Source organism: Meriones unguiculatus, chromosome 10, assembly GCF_030254825.1.
Source record: "Meriones unguiculatus strain TT.TT164.6M chromosome 10, Bangor_MerUng_6.1, whole genome shotgun sequence".
In the NCBI taxonomy this organism is placed as follows: Eukaryota; Metazoa; Chordata; class Mammalia; order Rodentia; family Muridae; genus Meriones; species Meriones unguiculatus.
Window position 1 is genome coordinate 45,713,831 of NC_083358.1, and position 17,752 is coordinate 45,731,582.

A 17,752-nucleotide genomic window follows, 5' to 3' on the forward strand; every position below is an offset into this window, starting at 1 on the left:
TGTTCCTGTTAGGAACAAGTTAGGTTTAGGGTTAGGGTTATGGTTAGGGTAGGGTTAGGGTTAGGGTTAGGGTTAGGGTTAGGGGTAGGGTTAGGGTTAGGGTTAGGGTTAGGGTTAAGGGTTAGGGTTAGGGTTAGGGTTATATCACTTTTCAGTGTTCCTGTTATAATAATTGAACAGGCGACACGTATGTGAATTAGTTTACAAAGTTGTGCTTGGCGTTTCTGTTCATTCGATGAAAACTTGTTTCTTTGCTGTACACTAAGATATATCACTTTTCAGTTTTCCTGTATTCCTAATTGAGCAAGCAATGCACAGGTGATTTAGTTTACACAGTAGTGCTTTTCTTCTCTGTTCTTTCGTTGGATACTTGTTCTTGTGCTATACAGTGCGATATATAACTTTTCACTTTTCCTGTATTCCTAATTGAGTGAGCGACACACATTTGATTTAGTTTACAATGTACTGCTTTGCTTTTCTGCTCTCTCGTTGGAAACTTGTTCCTGTGCTGTACAGTGCGATATATCACTTTTCAGTTTTCCTGTATTCCTAATTGAGCGAGCGACACACATTTGATTTAGTTTACAAAGTTGTGCTTTGCTTTTCTGTTCTTTCATTGGAAACTTGTTTTTGTGTTGTAAAGTGTGATATATCACTTTTCAGTTTTCCTGTTATACTAATTGAACGGGCGACACATATGGGAATTAGGTTAGAAAGTTGTGCTTTGCTTTTCTGTTCTTTCGTTGGAAACTTGTTCCTGTGCTATACAGTGCGATATATCACTTTTCAGGTTTCTTGTATTCCTAATTGAGCGAGTGACACACATGTGATTTAGTTTACAAAGTTGTGCTTTGCTTTTCTGTTCTTTCATTGGAAACTTGTTCCTGTTAGGAACAAGTTATGTTTAGGGTTAGGGTTAGCTTAGTGTTAGGGTTAGGGTTACGGTTAGGGTTAGGGTTAGGGTTAGGGTAGGGTTAGGGTTAGTGTTAGAGTTAGGGTTAGGGTTAGGGTTAGGGTTAGGGTAGGGTTAGGGTTAGGGTTAGGGTTAGGGTTAAGGGTTAGGGTTAGGGTTAGGGTTATATCACATTTCAGTGTTCCTGTTATAATAATTGAACAGGCGACACGTATGTGAATTAGTTTACAAAGTTGTGCTTGGCGTTTCTGTTCATTCGATGAAAACTTGTTTCTTTGCTGTACACTAAGATATATCACTTTTCAGTTTTCCTGTATTCCTAATTGAGCAAGCAATGCACAGGTGATTTAGTTTACACAGTAGTGCTTTTCTTCTCTGTTCTTTCGTTGGATACTTGTTCTTGTGCTGTACAGTGCGATATATAACTTTTCACTTTTCCTGTATTCCTAATTGAGTGAGCGACACACATTTGATTTAGTTTACAATGTACTGCTTTGCTTTTCTGCTCTTTCGTTGGAAACTTGTTCCTGTGCTGTACAGTGCGATATATCACTTTTCAGTTTTCCTGTATTCCTAATTGAGCGAGCGACACACATTTGATTTAGTTTACAAAGTTGTGCTTTGCTTTTCTGTTCTTTCATTGGAAACTTGTTCCTGTGTTGTACAGTGTGATATATCACTTTTCAGTTTTCCTGTTATACTAATTGAACGGGCGACACATATGGGAATTAGGTTAGAAAGTTGTGCTTTGCTTTTCTGTTCTTTCATTGGAAACTTGTTCCTGTTAGGAACAAGTTATGTTTAGGGTTAGGGTTAGCTTAGTGTTAGGGTTAGGGTTACGGTTAGGGTTAGGGTTAGGGTTAGGGTAGGGTTAGGGTTAGTGTTAGGGTTAGGGTTAGGGTTAGGGTTAGGGTAGGGTTAGGGTTAGGGTTAGGGTTAGGGTTAGGGTAGGGTTAGGGTTAGTGTTAGGGTTAGGGTTAGGGTTAGGGTTAGGGTTAGGGTAGGGTTAGGGTTAGGGTTAGGGTTAGGGTTAGGGTTATATCACTTTTCAGTTTTCCTGTTATAATAATTGAACAGGCGACACGTATGTCAATTAGTTTATAAAGTTGTGCTTTGCGGTTCTGTTCATTCGATGAAAACTTGTTTCCTTCTGTACACTTCGATATATCACTTTTCAGTTTTCCTGTATTCCTATTTGAGCGAGCGATGCACAGGTGATTTAGTTTACAAAGTAGTGCTTTTCTTCTCTGTTCTTTCGTTGGATACTTGTTCTTGTGCTGTACAGTGCGATATATCACTTTTCAGTTTTCCTATATTCCTAATTGGGCGATCGACACACATTTGATTTAGTTTACAATGTACTGCTTTGCTTTTCTGTTCTTTCGTTGGAAACTTGTTCCTGTGCTGTACAGTGTGATATATCACTTTTCAGTTTTCCTGTTATACTAATTGAACGGGCGACACATATGTGAATTAGTTTACAAAGTTGTGATTTGCTTTTCTATTCTTTCATTGGAAACTTTTTCCTGTTAGTAACAAGTTAGGGTTAGGGTTAGGGTTAGGGTTAGGGTTAGGGTTAGGGTTAGGGTTAGGGTTAGGGTTATATCACTTTTCAGTTTTCCTGTTATAATAATTGAACAGGCGACATGTATGTGAATTAGTTTACAAAGTTGTGCTTTGCGTTTCTGTTCATTCGCTGAAAACTTGTTCCTTTGCCGTACACTTCGATATATGACTTTTCAGTTTTCCTGTATTCCTAATTGAGCGAGCGATGCACAGGTTATTTACTTTAGAAAGTAGTGCTTTGCTTCTCTTTTCTTTCTTTGGAAACTTGTTCCTGTGCTGTACAGTGCGATATATCACTTTTCAGTTTTCCTGTATTCCAAATTGAGCGAGCGACACACATTTGATTTAGTTTACAAAGTTGTGCTTTGCTTTTCTGTTCTTTCATTGGAAACTTGTTCCTGTGTTGTACAGTGTGATATATCACTTTTCAGTTTTCCTGTTATACTAATTGAACGGGCGACACATATGTGAATTAGTTTACAAAGTTGTGATTTGCTTTTCTATTCTTTCATTGGAAACTTTTTCCTGTTAGTAACAAGTTAGGGTTAGGTTAGGGTTAGGGTTAGCTTAGTGTTAGGGTTAGGGTTACGGTTTGAGTTAGGGTTAGGGTTAGGGTTAGGGTAGAGTTAGGGTTAGGGTTAGGGTTAGGGTTAGGGTAGGGTTAGGGTTAGGGTTAGGGTTAGGGTTAGGGTTAGGGTAGGGTTAGGGTTAGGGTTAGGGTTAAGGGTTAGGGTTAGGGTTAGGGTTATATCACTTTTCAGTTTTCCTGTTATAATAATTGAACAGGTGACACGTATGTGAATTAGTTTACAAAGTTGTGCTTTGCTTTTCTGTTCATTCGATGAAAACTTGTTTCTTTGCCGTACACTTCGATATATCACTTTTCAGTTTTCCTGTATTCCTAATTGAACGAGCGATGCACAGGTGATTTAGTTTACAAAGTAGTGCTTTGCTTTTCTGTTCTTTTGTTGGAAAATTGTTCCTGTGCTGTACAGTGTGATATATCACTTTTCAGTTTTCCTGTATTCCTAATTGAGCGAGCGACACACATGTGATGTAGTTTATAAAGTAGTGCTTTGCTTTTATGTTCTTTCATTGGAAACTTGTTCCTGTTAGGAACAAGTTAGGTTTAGGGTTAGGGTTATGGTTAGCGTAGGGTTAGGGTTAGGGTTAGGGTTAGGGTTAGGGTTAGGGGTAGGGTTAGGGTTAGGGTTAGCGTTAGGGTTAAGGGTTAGGGTTAGGGTTAGGGTTATATCACTTTTCAGTGTTCCTGTTATAATAATTGAACAGGCGACACGTATGTGAATTAGTTTACAAAGTTGTGCTTGGCGTTTCTGTTCATTCGATGAAAACTTGTTTCTTTGCTGTACACTAAGATATATCACTTTTCAGTTTTCCTGTATTCCTAATTGAGCGAGCAATGCACAGGTGATGTAGTTTACACAGTAGTGCTTTTCTTCTCTGTTCTTTCGTTGGATACTTGTTCTTGTGCTGTACAGTGCGATATATAACTTTTCACTTTTCCTGTATTCCTAATTGAGTGAGCGACACACATTTGATTTAGTTTACAATGTACTGCTTTGCTTTTCTGCTCTTTCGTTGGAAACTTGTTCCTGTGCTGTACAGTGCGATATATCACTTTTCAGTTTTCCTGTATTCCTAATTGAGCGAGCGACACACATTTGATTTAGTTTACAAAGTTGTGCTTTGCTTTTCTGTTCTTTCATTGGAAACTGGTTCCTGTGTTGTACAGTGTGATATATCACTTTTCAGTTTTCCTGTTATACTAATTGAACGGGCGACACGTATGGGAATTAGGTTAGAAAGTTGTGCTTTGCTTTTCTGTTCTTTCGTTGGAAACTTGTTCCTGTGCTATACAGTGCGATATATCACTTTTCAGTTTTCCTGTATTCCTAATTGAGCGAGTGACACACATGTGATTTAGTTTACAAAGTTGTGCTTTGCTTTTCTGTTCTTTCATTGGAAACTTGTTCCTGTTAGGAACAAGTTATGTTTAGGGTTAGGGTTAGCTTAGTGTTAGGGTTAGGGTTTTGGTTAGGGTTAGGGTTAGGGTTAGGGTAGGGTTAGGGTTAGTGTTAGGGTTAGGGTTAGGGTTAGGGTTAGGGTTAGGGTAGGGTTAGGGTTAGGGTTAGGGTTAGGGTTAGGGTAGGGTTAGGGTTAGTGTTAGGGTTAGGGTTAGGGTTAGGGTTAGGGTAGGGTTAGGGTTAGGGTTAGGGTTAGGGTTATATCACTTTTCCGTTTTCCTGTTATAATTATTGAACAGGCGTCACGTATGTCAATTAGTTTATAAAGTTGTGCTTTGCGGTTCTGTTCATTCGATGAAAACTTGTTTCCTTCTGTTCACTTCGATATATCACTTTTCAGTTTTCCTGTATTCCTATTTGAGCGAGCGATGCACAGGTGATTTAGTTTACAAAGTAGTGCTTTTCTTCTCTGTTCTTTCGTTGGATACTTGTTCTTGTGCTGTACAGTGCGATATATCACTTTTCAGTTTTCCTATATTCCTAATTGAGCGATCGACACACATTTGATTTAGTTTACAATGTACTGCTTTGCTTTTCTGTTCTTTCGTTGGAAACTTGTTCCTGTGCTGTACAGTGTGATATATCACTTTTCAGTTTTCCTGTTATACTAATTGAACGGGCGACACATATGTGAATTAGTTTACAAAGTTGTGATTTGCTTTTCTATTCTTTCATTGGAAACTTTTTCCTGTTAGTAACAAGTTAGGGTTAGGGTTAGGGTTAGGGTTAGGGTTATATCACTTTTCAGTTTTCCTGTTATAATAATTGAACAGGCGACATGTATGTGAATTAGTTTACAAAGTTGTGCTTTGCTTTTCTGTTCTTTCATTGGAAACTTGTTCCTGTTAGGAACAAGTTATGTTTAGGGTTAGGGTTAGGGTTAGCTTATTGTTAGGGTTAGGGTTACGGTTAGGGTTAGGGTTAGGGTTAGGGTAGGGTTAGGGTTAGTGTTAGGGTTAGGGTTAGGGTTAGGGTTAGGGTAGGGTTAGGGTTAGGGTTAGGGTTAGGGTTAAGGGTTAGGGTTAGGGTTAGGGTTAGGGTTATATCACTTTTCAGTTTTCCTGTTTTAATAATTGAACAGGCGACACGTATGTCAATTAGTTTACAAAGTTGTGCTTTGCGGTTCTGTTCATTCGATGAAAACTTGTTTCCTTGCTGTACACTTCGATATATCACCTTTCAGTTTTCCTGTATTCCTATTTGAGCGAGCGATGCACAGGTGATTTAGTTTACAAAGTAGTGCTTTTCTTCTCTGTTCTTTCGTTGGATGCTTGTTCTTGTGCTGTACAGTGCGATATATCACTTTTCAGTTTTCCTGTATTCCTAATTGAGCGAACGACACACATTTGATTTAGTTTACAATGTACTGCTTTGCTTTTCTGTTCTTTCGTTGGAAACTTGTTCCTGTGCTGTACAGTGTGATATATCACTTTTCAGTTTTCCTGTTATACTAATTGAACGGGCGACACATATGGGAATTAGGTTAGAAAGTTGTGCTTTGCTTTTCTGTTCTTTTGTTTGAAACTTGTTCCTGTGCTATACAGTGCGATATATCACTTTTCAGTTTTCCTGTATTCCTAATTGAGCGAGTAACACACATGTGATTTAGTTTACAAAGTTGTGCTTTGCTTTTCTGTTTTTTCATTGGAAACTTGTTCCTGTTAGGAACAAGTTATGTTTAGGTTTAGGGTTAGAGTTAGCTTAGTGTTAGGGTTAGGGTTACAGTTAGGGTTAGGGTTAGGGTTAGGGTAGGGTTAGGGTTAGGTTTAGGGTTAGGGTTAGGGTTAGGGTAGGGTTAGGGTTAGGGTTAGGGTTAAGGGTTAGGGTTAGGGTTAGGGTTATATCACTTTTCAGTTTTCCTGTTATAATAATTGAACAGGCGACACGTATGTCAATTAGTTTATCAAGTTGTGCTTTGCGGTTCTGTTCATTCGATGAAAACTTGTTTCCTTGCTGTACACTTCGATTTATCACTTTTCAGTTTTCCTGTATTCCTATTTGAGCGAGCGATGCACAGGTGATTTAGTTTACAAAGTAGTGCTTTTCTTCTCTGTTCTTTCGTTGGATACTTGTTCTTGTGCTGTACAGTGCGATATATCACTTTTCACTTTTCCTGTATTCCTAATTGAGCGAGCGACACACATTTGATTTAGTTTACAATGTACTGCTTTGCTTTTCTGTTCTTTCGTTGGAAACTTGTTCCTGTGCTGTACAGTGTGATATATCACTTTTCAGTTTTCCTGTTATACTAATTGAACGGGCGACACATATGGGAATTAGGTTAGAAAGTTGTGCTTTGCTTTTCTGTTCTTTTGTTGGAAACTTGTTCCTGTGCTATACAGTGCGATATATCACTTTTCAGTTTTCCTGTATTCCTAATTGAGCTAGTGACACACATGTGATTTAGTTTACAAAGTTGTGCTTTGCTTTTCTGTTTTTTCATTGGAAACTTGTTCCTGTTAGGAACAAGTTATGTTTAGGGTTAGGGTTAGGGTTAGCTTAGTGTTAGGGTTAGGGTTACGGTTAGGGTTAGGGTTAGGGTTAGGGTAGGGTTAGGGTTAGGGTTAGGGTTAGGGTTAGGGTAGGGTTAGGGTTAGGGTTAGGGTTAAGGGTTAGGGTTAGGGTTAGGGTTATATCACTTTTCAGTTTTCCTGTTATAATAATTGAACAGGCGACACGTATGTCAATTAGTTTACAAAGTTGTGCTTTGCGGTTCTGTTCATTCGATGAAAACTTGTTTCCTTGCTGTATACTTCGATTTATCACTTTTCAGTTTTACTGTATTCCTATTTGAGCGAGCGATGCACAGGTGATTTAGTTTACAAAGTAGTGCTTTTCTTCTCTGTTCTTTCGTTGGATACTTGTTCTTGTGCTGTACAGTGCGATATATCACTTTTCAGTTTTCCTGTATTCCTAATTGAGCGACCGACACACATTTGATTTAGTTTACAATGTACTGCTTTGCTTTTCTGTTCTTTCGTTGGAAACTTGTTCCTGTGCTGTACAGTGTGATATATCACTTTTCAGTTTTCCTGTTATACTAATTGAACGGGCGACACATATGGGAATTAGGTTAGAAAGTTGTGCTTTGCTTTTCTGTTCTTTCGTTGGAAACTTGTTCCTGTGCTATACAGTGCGATATATCACTTTTCAGTTTTCCTGTATTCCTAATTGAGCGAGTGACACACATGTGATTTAGTTTACAAAGTTGTGCTTTGCTTTTCTGTTTTTTCATTGGAAACTTGTTCCTGTTAGGAACAAGTTATGTTTAGGGTTAGGGTTAGGGTTAGCTTAGTGTTAGGGTTAGAGTTACGGTTAGGGTTAGTGTTAGGGTTAGGGTAGGGTTAGGGTTAGTGTTAGGGTTAGGGTTAGGGTTAGGGTTAGGGTAAGGTTAGGGTTAGGGTTAGGGTTAAGGGTTAGGGTTAGGGTTAGGGTTATATCACTTTTCAGTTTTCCTGTTATAATAATTGAACAGGCGACACGTATGTCAATTAGTTTATAAAGTTGTGCTTTGCGGTTCTGTTCATTCGATGAAAACTTGTTTCCTTGCTGTATACTTCGATTTATCACTTTTCAGTTTTCCTGTATTCCTATTTGAGCGAGTGATGCACAGGTGATTTAGTTTACAAAGTAGTGGTTTTCTTCTCTGTTCTTTTGTTGGAAACTTGTTCCTGTGCTGTACAGTGTGATATATCACTTTTCAGTTTTCCTGTATTCCTAATTGAGCGAGGGACACACATTTGATTTAGTTTACAATGTACTGCTTTGCTTTTCTGTTCTTTCGTTGGAAACTTGTTCCTGTGCTGTACAGTGTGATATATCACTTTTCAGTTTTCCTGTTATACTAATTGAACGGGCGACACATATGTGAATTAGTTTACAAAGTTGTGATTTGCTTTTCTATTCTTTCATTGGAAACTTTTTCCTGTTAGTAACAAGTTAGGGTTAGGGTTAGGGTTAGGGTTAGGGTTAGGGTTAGGGTTAGGGTTAGGGTTATATCACTTTTCAGTTTTCCTGTTATAATAATTGAACAGGCGACATGTATGTGAATTAGTTTACAAAGTTGTGCTTTGCGTTTCTGTTCATTCGCTGTAAACTTGTTCCTTTGCCGTACACTTCGATATATGACTTTTCAGTTTTCCTGTATTCCTAATTGAGCGAGCGATGCACAGGTTATTTACTTTAGAAAGTAGTGCTTTGCTTCTCTTTTCTTTATTTGGAAACTTGTTCCTGTGCTGTACAGTGCGATACATCACTTTTCAGTTTTCCTGTAATCCAAATTGAGCGAGCGACACACATTTGATTTAGTTTACAAAGTTGTGCTTTGCTTTTCTGTTCTTTCATTGGAAACTTGTTCCTGTGTTGTACAGTGTGATATATCACTTTTCAGTTTTCCTGTTATACTAATTGAACGGGCGACACATATGTGAATTAGTTTACAAAGTTGTGATTTACTTTTCTATTCTTTCATTGGAAACTTTTTCCTGTTAGTAACAAGTTAGGGTTAGGTTAGGGTTAGGGTTAGCTTAGTGTTAGGGTTAGGGTTACGGTTTGAGTTAGGGTTAGGGTTAGGGTTAGGGTTAGGGTTAGGGTTAGGGTTAGGGTAGGGTTAGGGTTAGGGTTAGGGTTAAGGGTTAGGGTTAGGGTTAGGGTTATATCACTTTTCAGTTTTCCTGTTATAATAATTGAACAGGTGACACGTATGTGAATTAGTTTACAAAGTTGTGCTTTGCTTTTCTGTTCTTTTGTTGGAAACTTGTTCCTGTGCTATACAGTGCGATATATCACTTTTCAGTTTTCCTGTATTCCTAATTGAGCTAGTGACACACATGTGATTTAGTTTACAAAGTTGTGCTTTGCTTTTCTGTTTTTTCATTGGAAACTTGTTCCTGTTAGGAACAAGTTATGTTTAGGGTTAGGGTTAGGGTTAGCTTAGTGTTAGGGTTAGGGTTACGGTTAGGGTTAGGGTTAGGGTTAGGGTAGGGTTAGGGTTAGGGTTAGGGTTAGGGTTAGGGTAGGGTTAGGGTTAGGGTTAGGGTTAAGGGTTAGGGTTAGGGTTAGGGTTATATCACTTTTCAGTTTTCCTGTTATAATAATTGAACAGGCGACACGTATGTCAATTAGTTTACAAAGTTGTGCTTTGCGGTTCTGTTCATTCGATGAAAACTTGTTTCCTTGCTGTATACTTCGATTTATCACTTTTCAGTTTTACTGTATTCCTATTTGAGCGAGCGATGCACAGGTGATTTAGTTTACAAAGTAGTGCTTTTCTTCTCTGTTCTTTCGTTGGATACTTGTTCTTGTGCTGTACAGTGCGATATATCACTTTTCAGTTTTCCTGTATTCCTAATTGAGCGACCGACACACATTTGATTTAGTTTACAATGTACTGCTTTGCTTTTCTGTTCTTTCGTTGGAAACTTGTTCCTGTGCTGTACAGTGTGATATATCACTTTTCAGTTTTCCTGTTATACTAATTGAACGGGCGACACATATGGGAATTAGGTTAGAAAGTTGTGCTTTGCTTTTCTGTTCTTTCGTTGGAAACTTGTTCCTGTGCTATACAGTGCGATATATCACTTTTCAGTTTTCCTGTATTCCTAATTGAGCGAGTGACACACATGTGATTTAGTTTACAAAGTTGTGCTTTGCTTTTCTGTTTTTTCATTGGAAACTTGTTCCTGTTAGGAACAAGTTATGTTTAGGGTTAGGGTTAGGGTTAGCTTAGTGTTAGGGTTAGAGTTACGGTTAGGGTTAGTGTTAGGGTTAGGGTAGGGTTAGGGTTAGTGTTAGGGTTAGGGTTAGGGTTAGGGTTAGGGTAAGGTTAGGGTTAGGGTTAGGGTTAAGGGTTAGGGTTAGGGTTAGGGTTATATCACTTTTCAGTTTTCCTGTTATAATAATTGAACAGGCGACACGTATGTCAATTAGTTTATAAAGTTGTGCTTTGCGGTTCTGTTCATTCGATGAAAACTTGTTTCCTTGCTGTATACTTCGATTTATCACTTTTCAGTTTTCCTGTATTCCTATTTGAGCGAGTGATGCACAGGTGATTTAGTTTACAAAGTAGTGGTTTTCTTCTCTGTTCTTTTGTTGGAAACTTGTTCCTGTGCTGTACAGTGTGATATATCACTTTTCAGTTTTCCTGTATTCCTAATTGAGGGAGGGACACACATTTGATTTAGTTTACAATGTACTGCTTTGCTTTTCTGTTCTTTCGTTGGAAACTTGTTCCTGTGCTGTACAGTGTGATATATCACTTTTCAGTTTTCCTGTTATACTAATTGAACGGGCGACACATATGTGAATTAGTTTACAAAGTTGTGATTTGCTTTTCTATTCTTTCATTGGAAACTTTTTCCTGTTAGTAACAAGTTAGGGTTAGGGTTAGGGTTAGGGTTAGGGTTAGGGTTAGGGTTAGGGTTAGGGTTATATCACTTTTCAGTTTTCCTGTTATAATAATTGAACAGGCGACATGTATGTGAATTAGTTTACAAAGTTGTGCTTTGCGTTTCTGTTCATTCGCTGAAAACTTGTTCCTTTGCCGTACACTTCGATATATGACTTTTCAGTTTTCCTGTATTCCTAATTGAGCGAGCGATGCACAGGTTATTTACTTTAGAAAGTAGTGCTTTGCTTCTCTTTTCTTTATTTGGAAACTTGTTCCTGTGCTGTACAGTGCGATACATCACTTTTCAGTTTTCCTGTAATCCAAATTGAGCGAGCGACACACATTTGATTTAGTTTACAAAGTTGTGCTTTGCTTTTCTGTTCTTTCATTGGAAACTTGTTCCTGTGTTGTACAGTGTGATATATCACTTTTCAGTTTTCCTGTTATACTAATTGAACGGGCGACACATATGTGAATTAGTTTACAAAGTTGTGATTTACTTTTCTATTCTTTCATTGGAAACTTTTTCCTGTTAGTAACAAGTTAGGGTTAGGTTAGGGTTAGGGTTAGCTTAGTGTTAGGGTTAGGGTTACGGTTTGAGTTAGGGTTAGGGTTAGGGTTAGGGTTAGGGTTAGGGTTAGGGTTAGGGTAGGGTTAGGGTTAGGGTTAGGGTTAAGGGTTAGGGTTAGGGTTAGGGTTATATCACTTTTCAGTTTTCCTGTTATAATAATTGAACAGGTGACACGTATGTGAATTAGTTTACAAAGTTGTGCTTTGCTTTTCTGTTCATTCGATGAAAACTTGTTTCTTTGCCGTACACTTCGATATATCACTTTTCAGTTTTCCTGTATTCCTAATTGAACGAGCGATGCACAGGTGATTTAGTTTACAAAGTAGTGCTTTGCTTTTCTGTTCTTTTGTTTGAAACTTGTTCCTGTGCTGTACAGTGTGATATATCACTTTTCAGTTTTCCTGTATTCCTAATTGAGCGAGCGACACACATGTGATGTAGTTTATAAAGTAGTGCTTTGCTTTTATGTTCTTTCATTGGAAACTTGTTCCTGTTAGGAACAAGTTAGGTTTAGGGTTAGGGTTATGGTTAGCGTAGGGTTAGGGTTAGGGTTAGGGTTAGGGTTAGGGGTAGGGTTAGGGTTAGGGTTAGGGTTAGGGTTAAGGGTTAGGGTTAGGGTTAGGGTTATATCACTTTTCAGTGTTCCTGTTATAATAATTGAACAGGCGACACGTATGTGAATTAGTTTACAAAGTTGTGCTTGGCGTTTCTGTTCATTCGATGAAAACTTGTTTCTTTGCTGTACACTAAGATATATCACTTTTCAGTTTTCCTGTATTCCTAATTGAGCGAGCAATGCACAGGTGATGTAGTTTACACAGTAGTGCTTTTCTTCTCTGTTCTTTCGTTGGATACTTGTTCTTGTGCTGTACAGTGCGATATATAACTTTTCACTTTTCCTGTATTCCTAATTGAGTGAGCGACACACATTTGATTTAGTTTACAATGTACTGCTTTGCTTTTCTGCTCTTTCGTTGGAAACTTGTTCCTGTGCTGTACAGTGCGATATATCACTTTTCAGTTTTCCTGTATTCCTAATTGAGCGAGCGACACACATTTGATTTAGTTTACAAAGTTGTGCTTTGCTTTTCTGTTCTTTCATTGGAAACTTGTTCCTGTGTTGTACAGTGTGATATATCACTTTTCAGTTTTCCTGTTATACTAATTGAACGGGCGACACGTATGGGAATTAGGTTAGAAAGTTGTGCTTTGCTTTTCTGTTCTTTCGTTGGAAACTTGTTCCTGTGCTATACAGTGCGATATATCACTTTTCAGTTTTCCTGTATTCCTAATTGAGCGAGTGACACACATGTGATTTAGTTTACAAAGTTGTGCTTTGCTTTTCTGTTCTTTCATTGGAAACTTGTTCCTGTTAGGAACAAGTTATGTTTAGGGTTAGGGTTAGCTTAGTGTTAGGGTTAGGGTTACGGTTAGGGTTAGGGTTAGGGTTAGGGTAGGGTTAGGGTTAGTGTTAGGGTTAGGGTTAGGGTTAGGGTTAGGGTAGGGTTAGGGTTAGGGTTAGGGTTAGGGTTAGGGTAGGGTTAGGGTTAGTGTTAGGGTTAGGGTTAGGGTAGGGTTAGGGTTAGGGTTAGGGTTATATCACTTTTCAGTTTTCCTGTTATAATTATTGAACAGGCGACACGTATGTCAATTAGTTTATAAAGTTGTGCTTTGCGGTTCTGTTCATTCGATGAAAACTTGTTTCCTTCTGTTCACTTCGATATATCACTTTTCAGTTTTCCTGTATTCCTATTTGAGCGAGCGATGCACAGGTGATTTAGTTTACAAAGTAGTGCTTTTCTTCTCTGTTCTTTCGTTGGATACTTGTTCTTGTGCTGTACAGTGCGATATATCACTTTTCAGTTTTCCTATATTCCTAATTGAGCGATCGACACACATTTGATTTAGTTTACAATGTACTGCTTTGCTTTTCTGTTCTTTCGTTGGAAACTTGTTCCTGTGCTCTACAGTGTGATATATCACTTTTCAGTTTTCCTGTTATACTAATTGAACGGTCGACACATATGTCAATTAGTTTACAAAGTTGTGATTTGCTTTTCTATTCTTTCATTGGAAACTTTTTCCTGTTAGTAACAAGTTAGGGTTAGGGTTAGGGTTAGGGTTAGGGTTAGGTTTAGGGTTAGGGTTATATCACTTTTCAGTTTTCCTGTTATAATAATTGAACAGGCGACATGTATGTGAATTAGTTTACAAAGTTGTGCTTTGCTTTTCTGTTCTTTCATTGGAAACTTGTTCCTGTTAGGAACAAGTTATGTTTAGGGTTAGGGTTAGGGTTAGCTTATTGTTAGGGTTAGGGTTACGGTTAGGGTTAGGGTTAGGTTTAGGGTAGGGTTAGGGTTAGTGTTAGGGTTAGGGTTAGGGTTAGGGTTAGGGTAGGGTTAGGGTTAGGGTTAGGGTTAGGGTTATATCACTTTTCAGTTTTCCTGTTTTAATAATTGAACAGGCGACACGTATGTCAATTAGTTTACAAAGTTGTGCTTTGCGGTTCTGTTCATTCGATGAAAACTTGTTTCCTTGCTGTACACTTCGATATATCACCTTTCAGTTTTCCTGTATTCCTATTTGAGCGAGCGATGCACAGGTGATTTAGTTTACAAAGTAGTGCTTTTCTTCTCTGTTCTTTCGTTGGATGCTTGTTCTTGTGCTGTACAGTGCGATATATCACTTTTCAGTTTTCCTGTATTCCTAATTGAGCGAACGACACACATTTGATTAAGTTTACAATGTACTGCTTTGCTTTTCTGTTCTTTCGTTGGAAACTTGTTCCTGTGCTGTACAGTGTGATATATCACTTTTCAGTTTTCCTGTTATACTAATTGAACGGGCGACACATATGGGAATTAGGTTAGAAAGTTGTGCTTTGCTTTTCTGTTCTTTTGTTGGAAACTTGTTCCTGTGCTATACAGTGCGATATATCACTTTTCAGTTTTCCTGTATTCCTAATTGAGCGAGTGACACACATGTGATTTAGTTTACAAAGTTGTGCTTTGCTTTTCTGTTTTTTCATTGGAAACTTGTTCCTGTTAGGAACAAGTTATGTTTAGGGTTAGGGTTAGGGTTAGCTTAGTGTTAGGGTTAGGGTTACAGTTAGGGTTAGGGTTAGGGTTAGGGTAGGGTTAGGGTTAGGGTTAGGTTTAGTGTAGAGTTAGGGTTAGGGTTAGAGTTAAGGGTTAGGGTTAGGGTTAGGGTTAGGGTTATATCACTTTTCAGTTTTCCTGTTATAATAATTGAACAGGCGACACGTATGTCAATTAGTTTATAAAGTTGTGCTTTGCGGTTCTGTTCATTCGATGAAAACTTGTTTCCTTGCTGTACACTTCGATTTATCACTTTTCAGTTTTCCTGTATTCCTATTTGAGCGAGCGATGCACAGGTGATTTAGTTTACAAAGTAGTGCTTTTCTTCTCTGTTCTTTCATTGTATACTTGTTCTTGTGCTGTACAGTGCGATATATCACTTTTCAGTTTTCCTGTATTCCTAATTGAGCGAGCGACACACATTTGATTTAGTTTACAATGTACTGCTTTGCTTTTCTGTTCTTTCGTTGGAAACTTGTTCCTGTGCTGTACAGTGTGATATATCACTTTTCAGTTTTCCTGTTATACTAATTGAACGGGAGACACATATGGGAATTAGGTTAGAAAGTTGTGCTTTGCTTTTCTGTTCTTTCGTTGGAAACTTGTTCCTGTGCTATACAGTGCGATATATCACTTTTCAGTTTTCCTGTATTCCTAATTGAGCGAGTTACACACATGTGATTTAGTTTACAAAGTTGTGCTTTGCTTTTCTGTTTTTTCATTGGAAACTTGTTCCTGTTAGGAACAAGTTATGTTTAGGGTTAGGGTTAGGGTTAGCTTAGTGTTAGGGTTAGGGTTTTGGTTAGGGTTAGGGTTAGGGTTAGGGTAGGGTTAGGGTTAGTGTTAGGGTCAGGGTTAGGGTTAGGGTTAGGGTTAGGGTTAGGGTAGGGTTAGGGTTAGGGTTAAGGGTTAGGGTTAGGGTTAGGGTTAGGGTTATATCACTTTTCAGTTTTCCTGTTATAATAATTGAACAGGCGACATGTATGTGAATTAGTTTACAAAGTTGTGCTTTGCGTTTCTGTTCATTCGCTGAAAACTTGTTCCTTTGCCGTACACTTCGATATATGACTTTTCAGTTTTCCTGTATTCCTAATTGAGCGAGCAATGCACAGGTTATTTACTTTACAAAGTAGTGCTTTGCTTCTCTTTTCTTTCTTTGGAAACTTGTTCCTGTGCTGTACAGTGCGATATATCACTTTTCAGTTTTCCTGTATTCCAAATTGAGCGAGCGACACACATTTGATTTAGTTTACAAAGTTGTGCTTTGCTTTTCTGTTCTTTCATTGGAAACTTGTTCCTGTTAGGAACAAGGTATGTTTAGGGTTAGGGTTAGGGTTAGCTTAGTGTTACGGTTAGGGTTACGGTTAGGGTTCGGGTTAGGGTAGGGTTAGGGTTAGTGTTTGGGTTAGGGTTAGGGTTAGGGTTAGGGTAGGGTTAGGGTTAGGGTTAGGGTTAGGGTTAGGGGTTAGCGTTAGGGTTATATCACTTTTCAGTTTTCCTGTTATAATAATTGAACAGGTGACACGTATGTGAATTAGTTTACAAAGTTGTGCTTTGCTTTTCTGTTCATTCGATGAAAACTTGTTCCTTTGCCGTACACTTCGATATATCACTTTTCAGTTTTCCTGTATTCCTAATTGAACGAGCGATGCACAGGTGATTTAGTTTACAAAGTAGTGCTTTGCTTTTCTGTTCTTTTGTTGGAAACTTGTTCCTGTGCTGTACAGTGTGATATATCACTTTTCAGTTTTCCTGTATTCCTAATTGAGCGAGCGACACACATGTGATGTAGTTTATAAAGTAGTGCTTTGCTTTTATGTTCTTTCATTGGAAACTTGTTCCTGCTAGGAACAAGTTAGGTTTAGGGTTAGGGTTATGGTTAGGGTAGGGTTAGGGTTAGGGTTAGGGTTAGGGTTAGGGGTAGGGTTAGGGTTAGGGTTAGGGTTAGGGTTAAGGGTTAGGGTTAGGGTTAGGGTTATATCACTTTTCAGTGTTCCAGTTATAATAATTGAACAGGCAACACGTATGTGAATTAGTTTACAAAGTTGTGCTTGGCGTTTCTGTTCATTCGATGAAAACTTGTTTCTTTGCTGTACACTAAGATATATCACTTTTCAGTTTTCCTGTATTCCTAATTGAGCGAGCAATGCACAGGTGATTTAGTTTACAAAGTAGTGCTTTTCTTCTCTGTTCTTTCGTTGGATACTTGTTCTTGTGCTGTACAGTGCGATATATCACATTTCACTTTTCCTGTATTCCTAATTGAGTGAGCGACACACATTTGATTTAGTTTACAATGTACTGCTTTGCTTTTCTGTTCTTTCGTTGGAAACTTGTTCCTGTGCTGTACAGTGCGATATATCACTTTTCAGTTTTCCTGTATTCCTAATTGAGCGAGCGACACACATTTGACTTAGTTTACAATCTACTGCTTTGCTTTTCTGTTCTTTCGTTGGAAACTTGTTCCTGTGTTGTACAGTGTGATATATCACTTTTCAGTTTTCCTGTTATACTAATTGAACGGGCGAAACATATGTGATTTAGTTTACAAAGTTGTGATTTGCTTTTCTATTCTTTCATTGGAAACTTTTTCCTGTTAGTAACAAGTTAGGGTTAGGGTTAGGGTTAGGGTTAGTGTTAGGGTCAGGGTTAGGGTTATATCACTTTTCAGTTTTCCTGTTATAATAATTGAACAGGCGACATGTATGTGAATTAGTTTACAAAGTTGTGCTTTGCGTTTCTGTTCATTCGCTGAAACCTTGTTCCTTTGCCGTACACTTCGATATATGACTTTTCAGTTTTCCTGTATTCCTAATTGAGCGAGCGATGCACAGGTTATTTACTTTAGAAAGTAGTGCTTTGCTTCTCTTTTCTTTCTTTGGAAACTTGTTCCTGTGCTGTACAGTGCGATATATCACTTTTCAGTTTTACTGTATTCCGAAAAGAGCGAGTGACACACATGTGATTTAGTTTACAAAGTTGTGCTTTGCTTTTCTGTTCTTTCATTGGAAACTTGTTCCTGTTAGGAACAAGTTATGTTTAGGGTTAGGGTTAGGGTTAGCTTAGTGTTACGGTTAGGGTTACGGTTAGGGTTCAGGTTAGGGTAGGGTTAGGGTTAGTGTTAGGGTTAGTGTTAGGTTTAGGGTTAGGGTTAGGGTAGGGTTAGGGTTA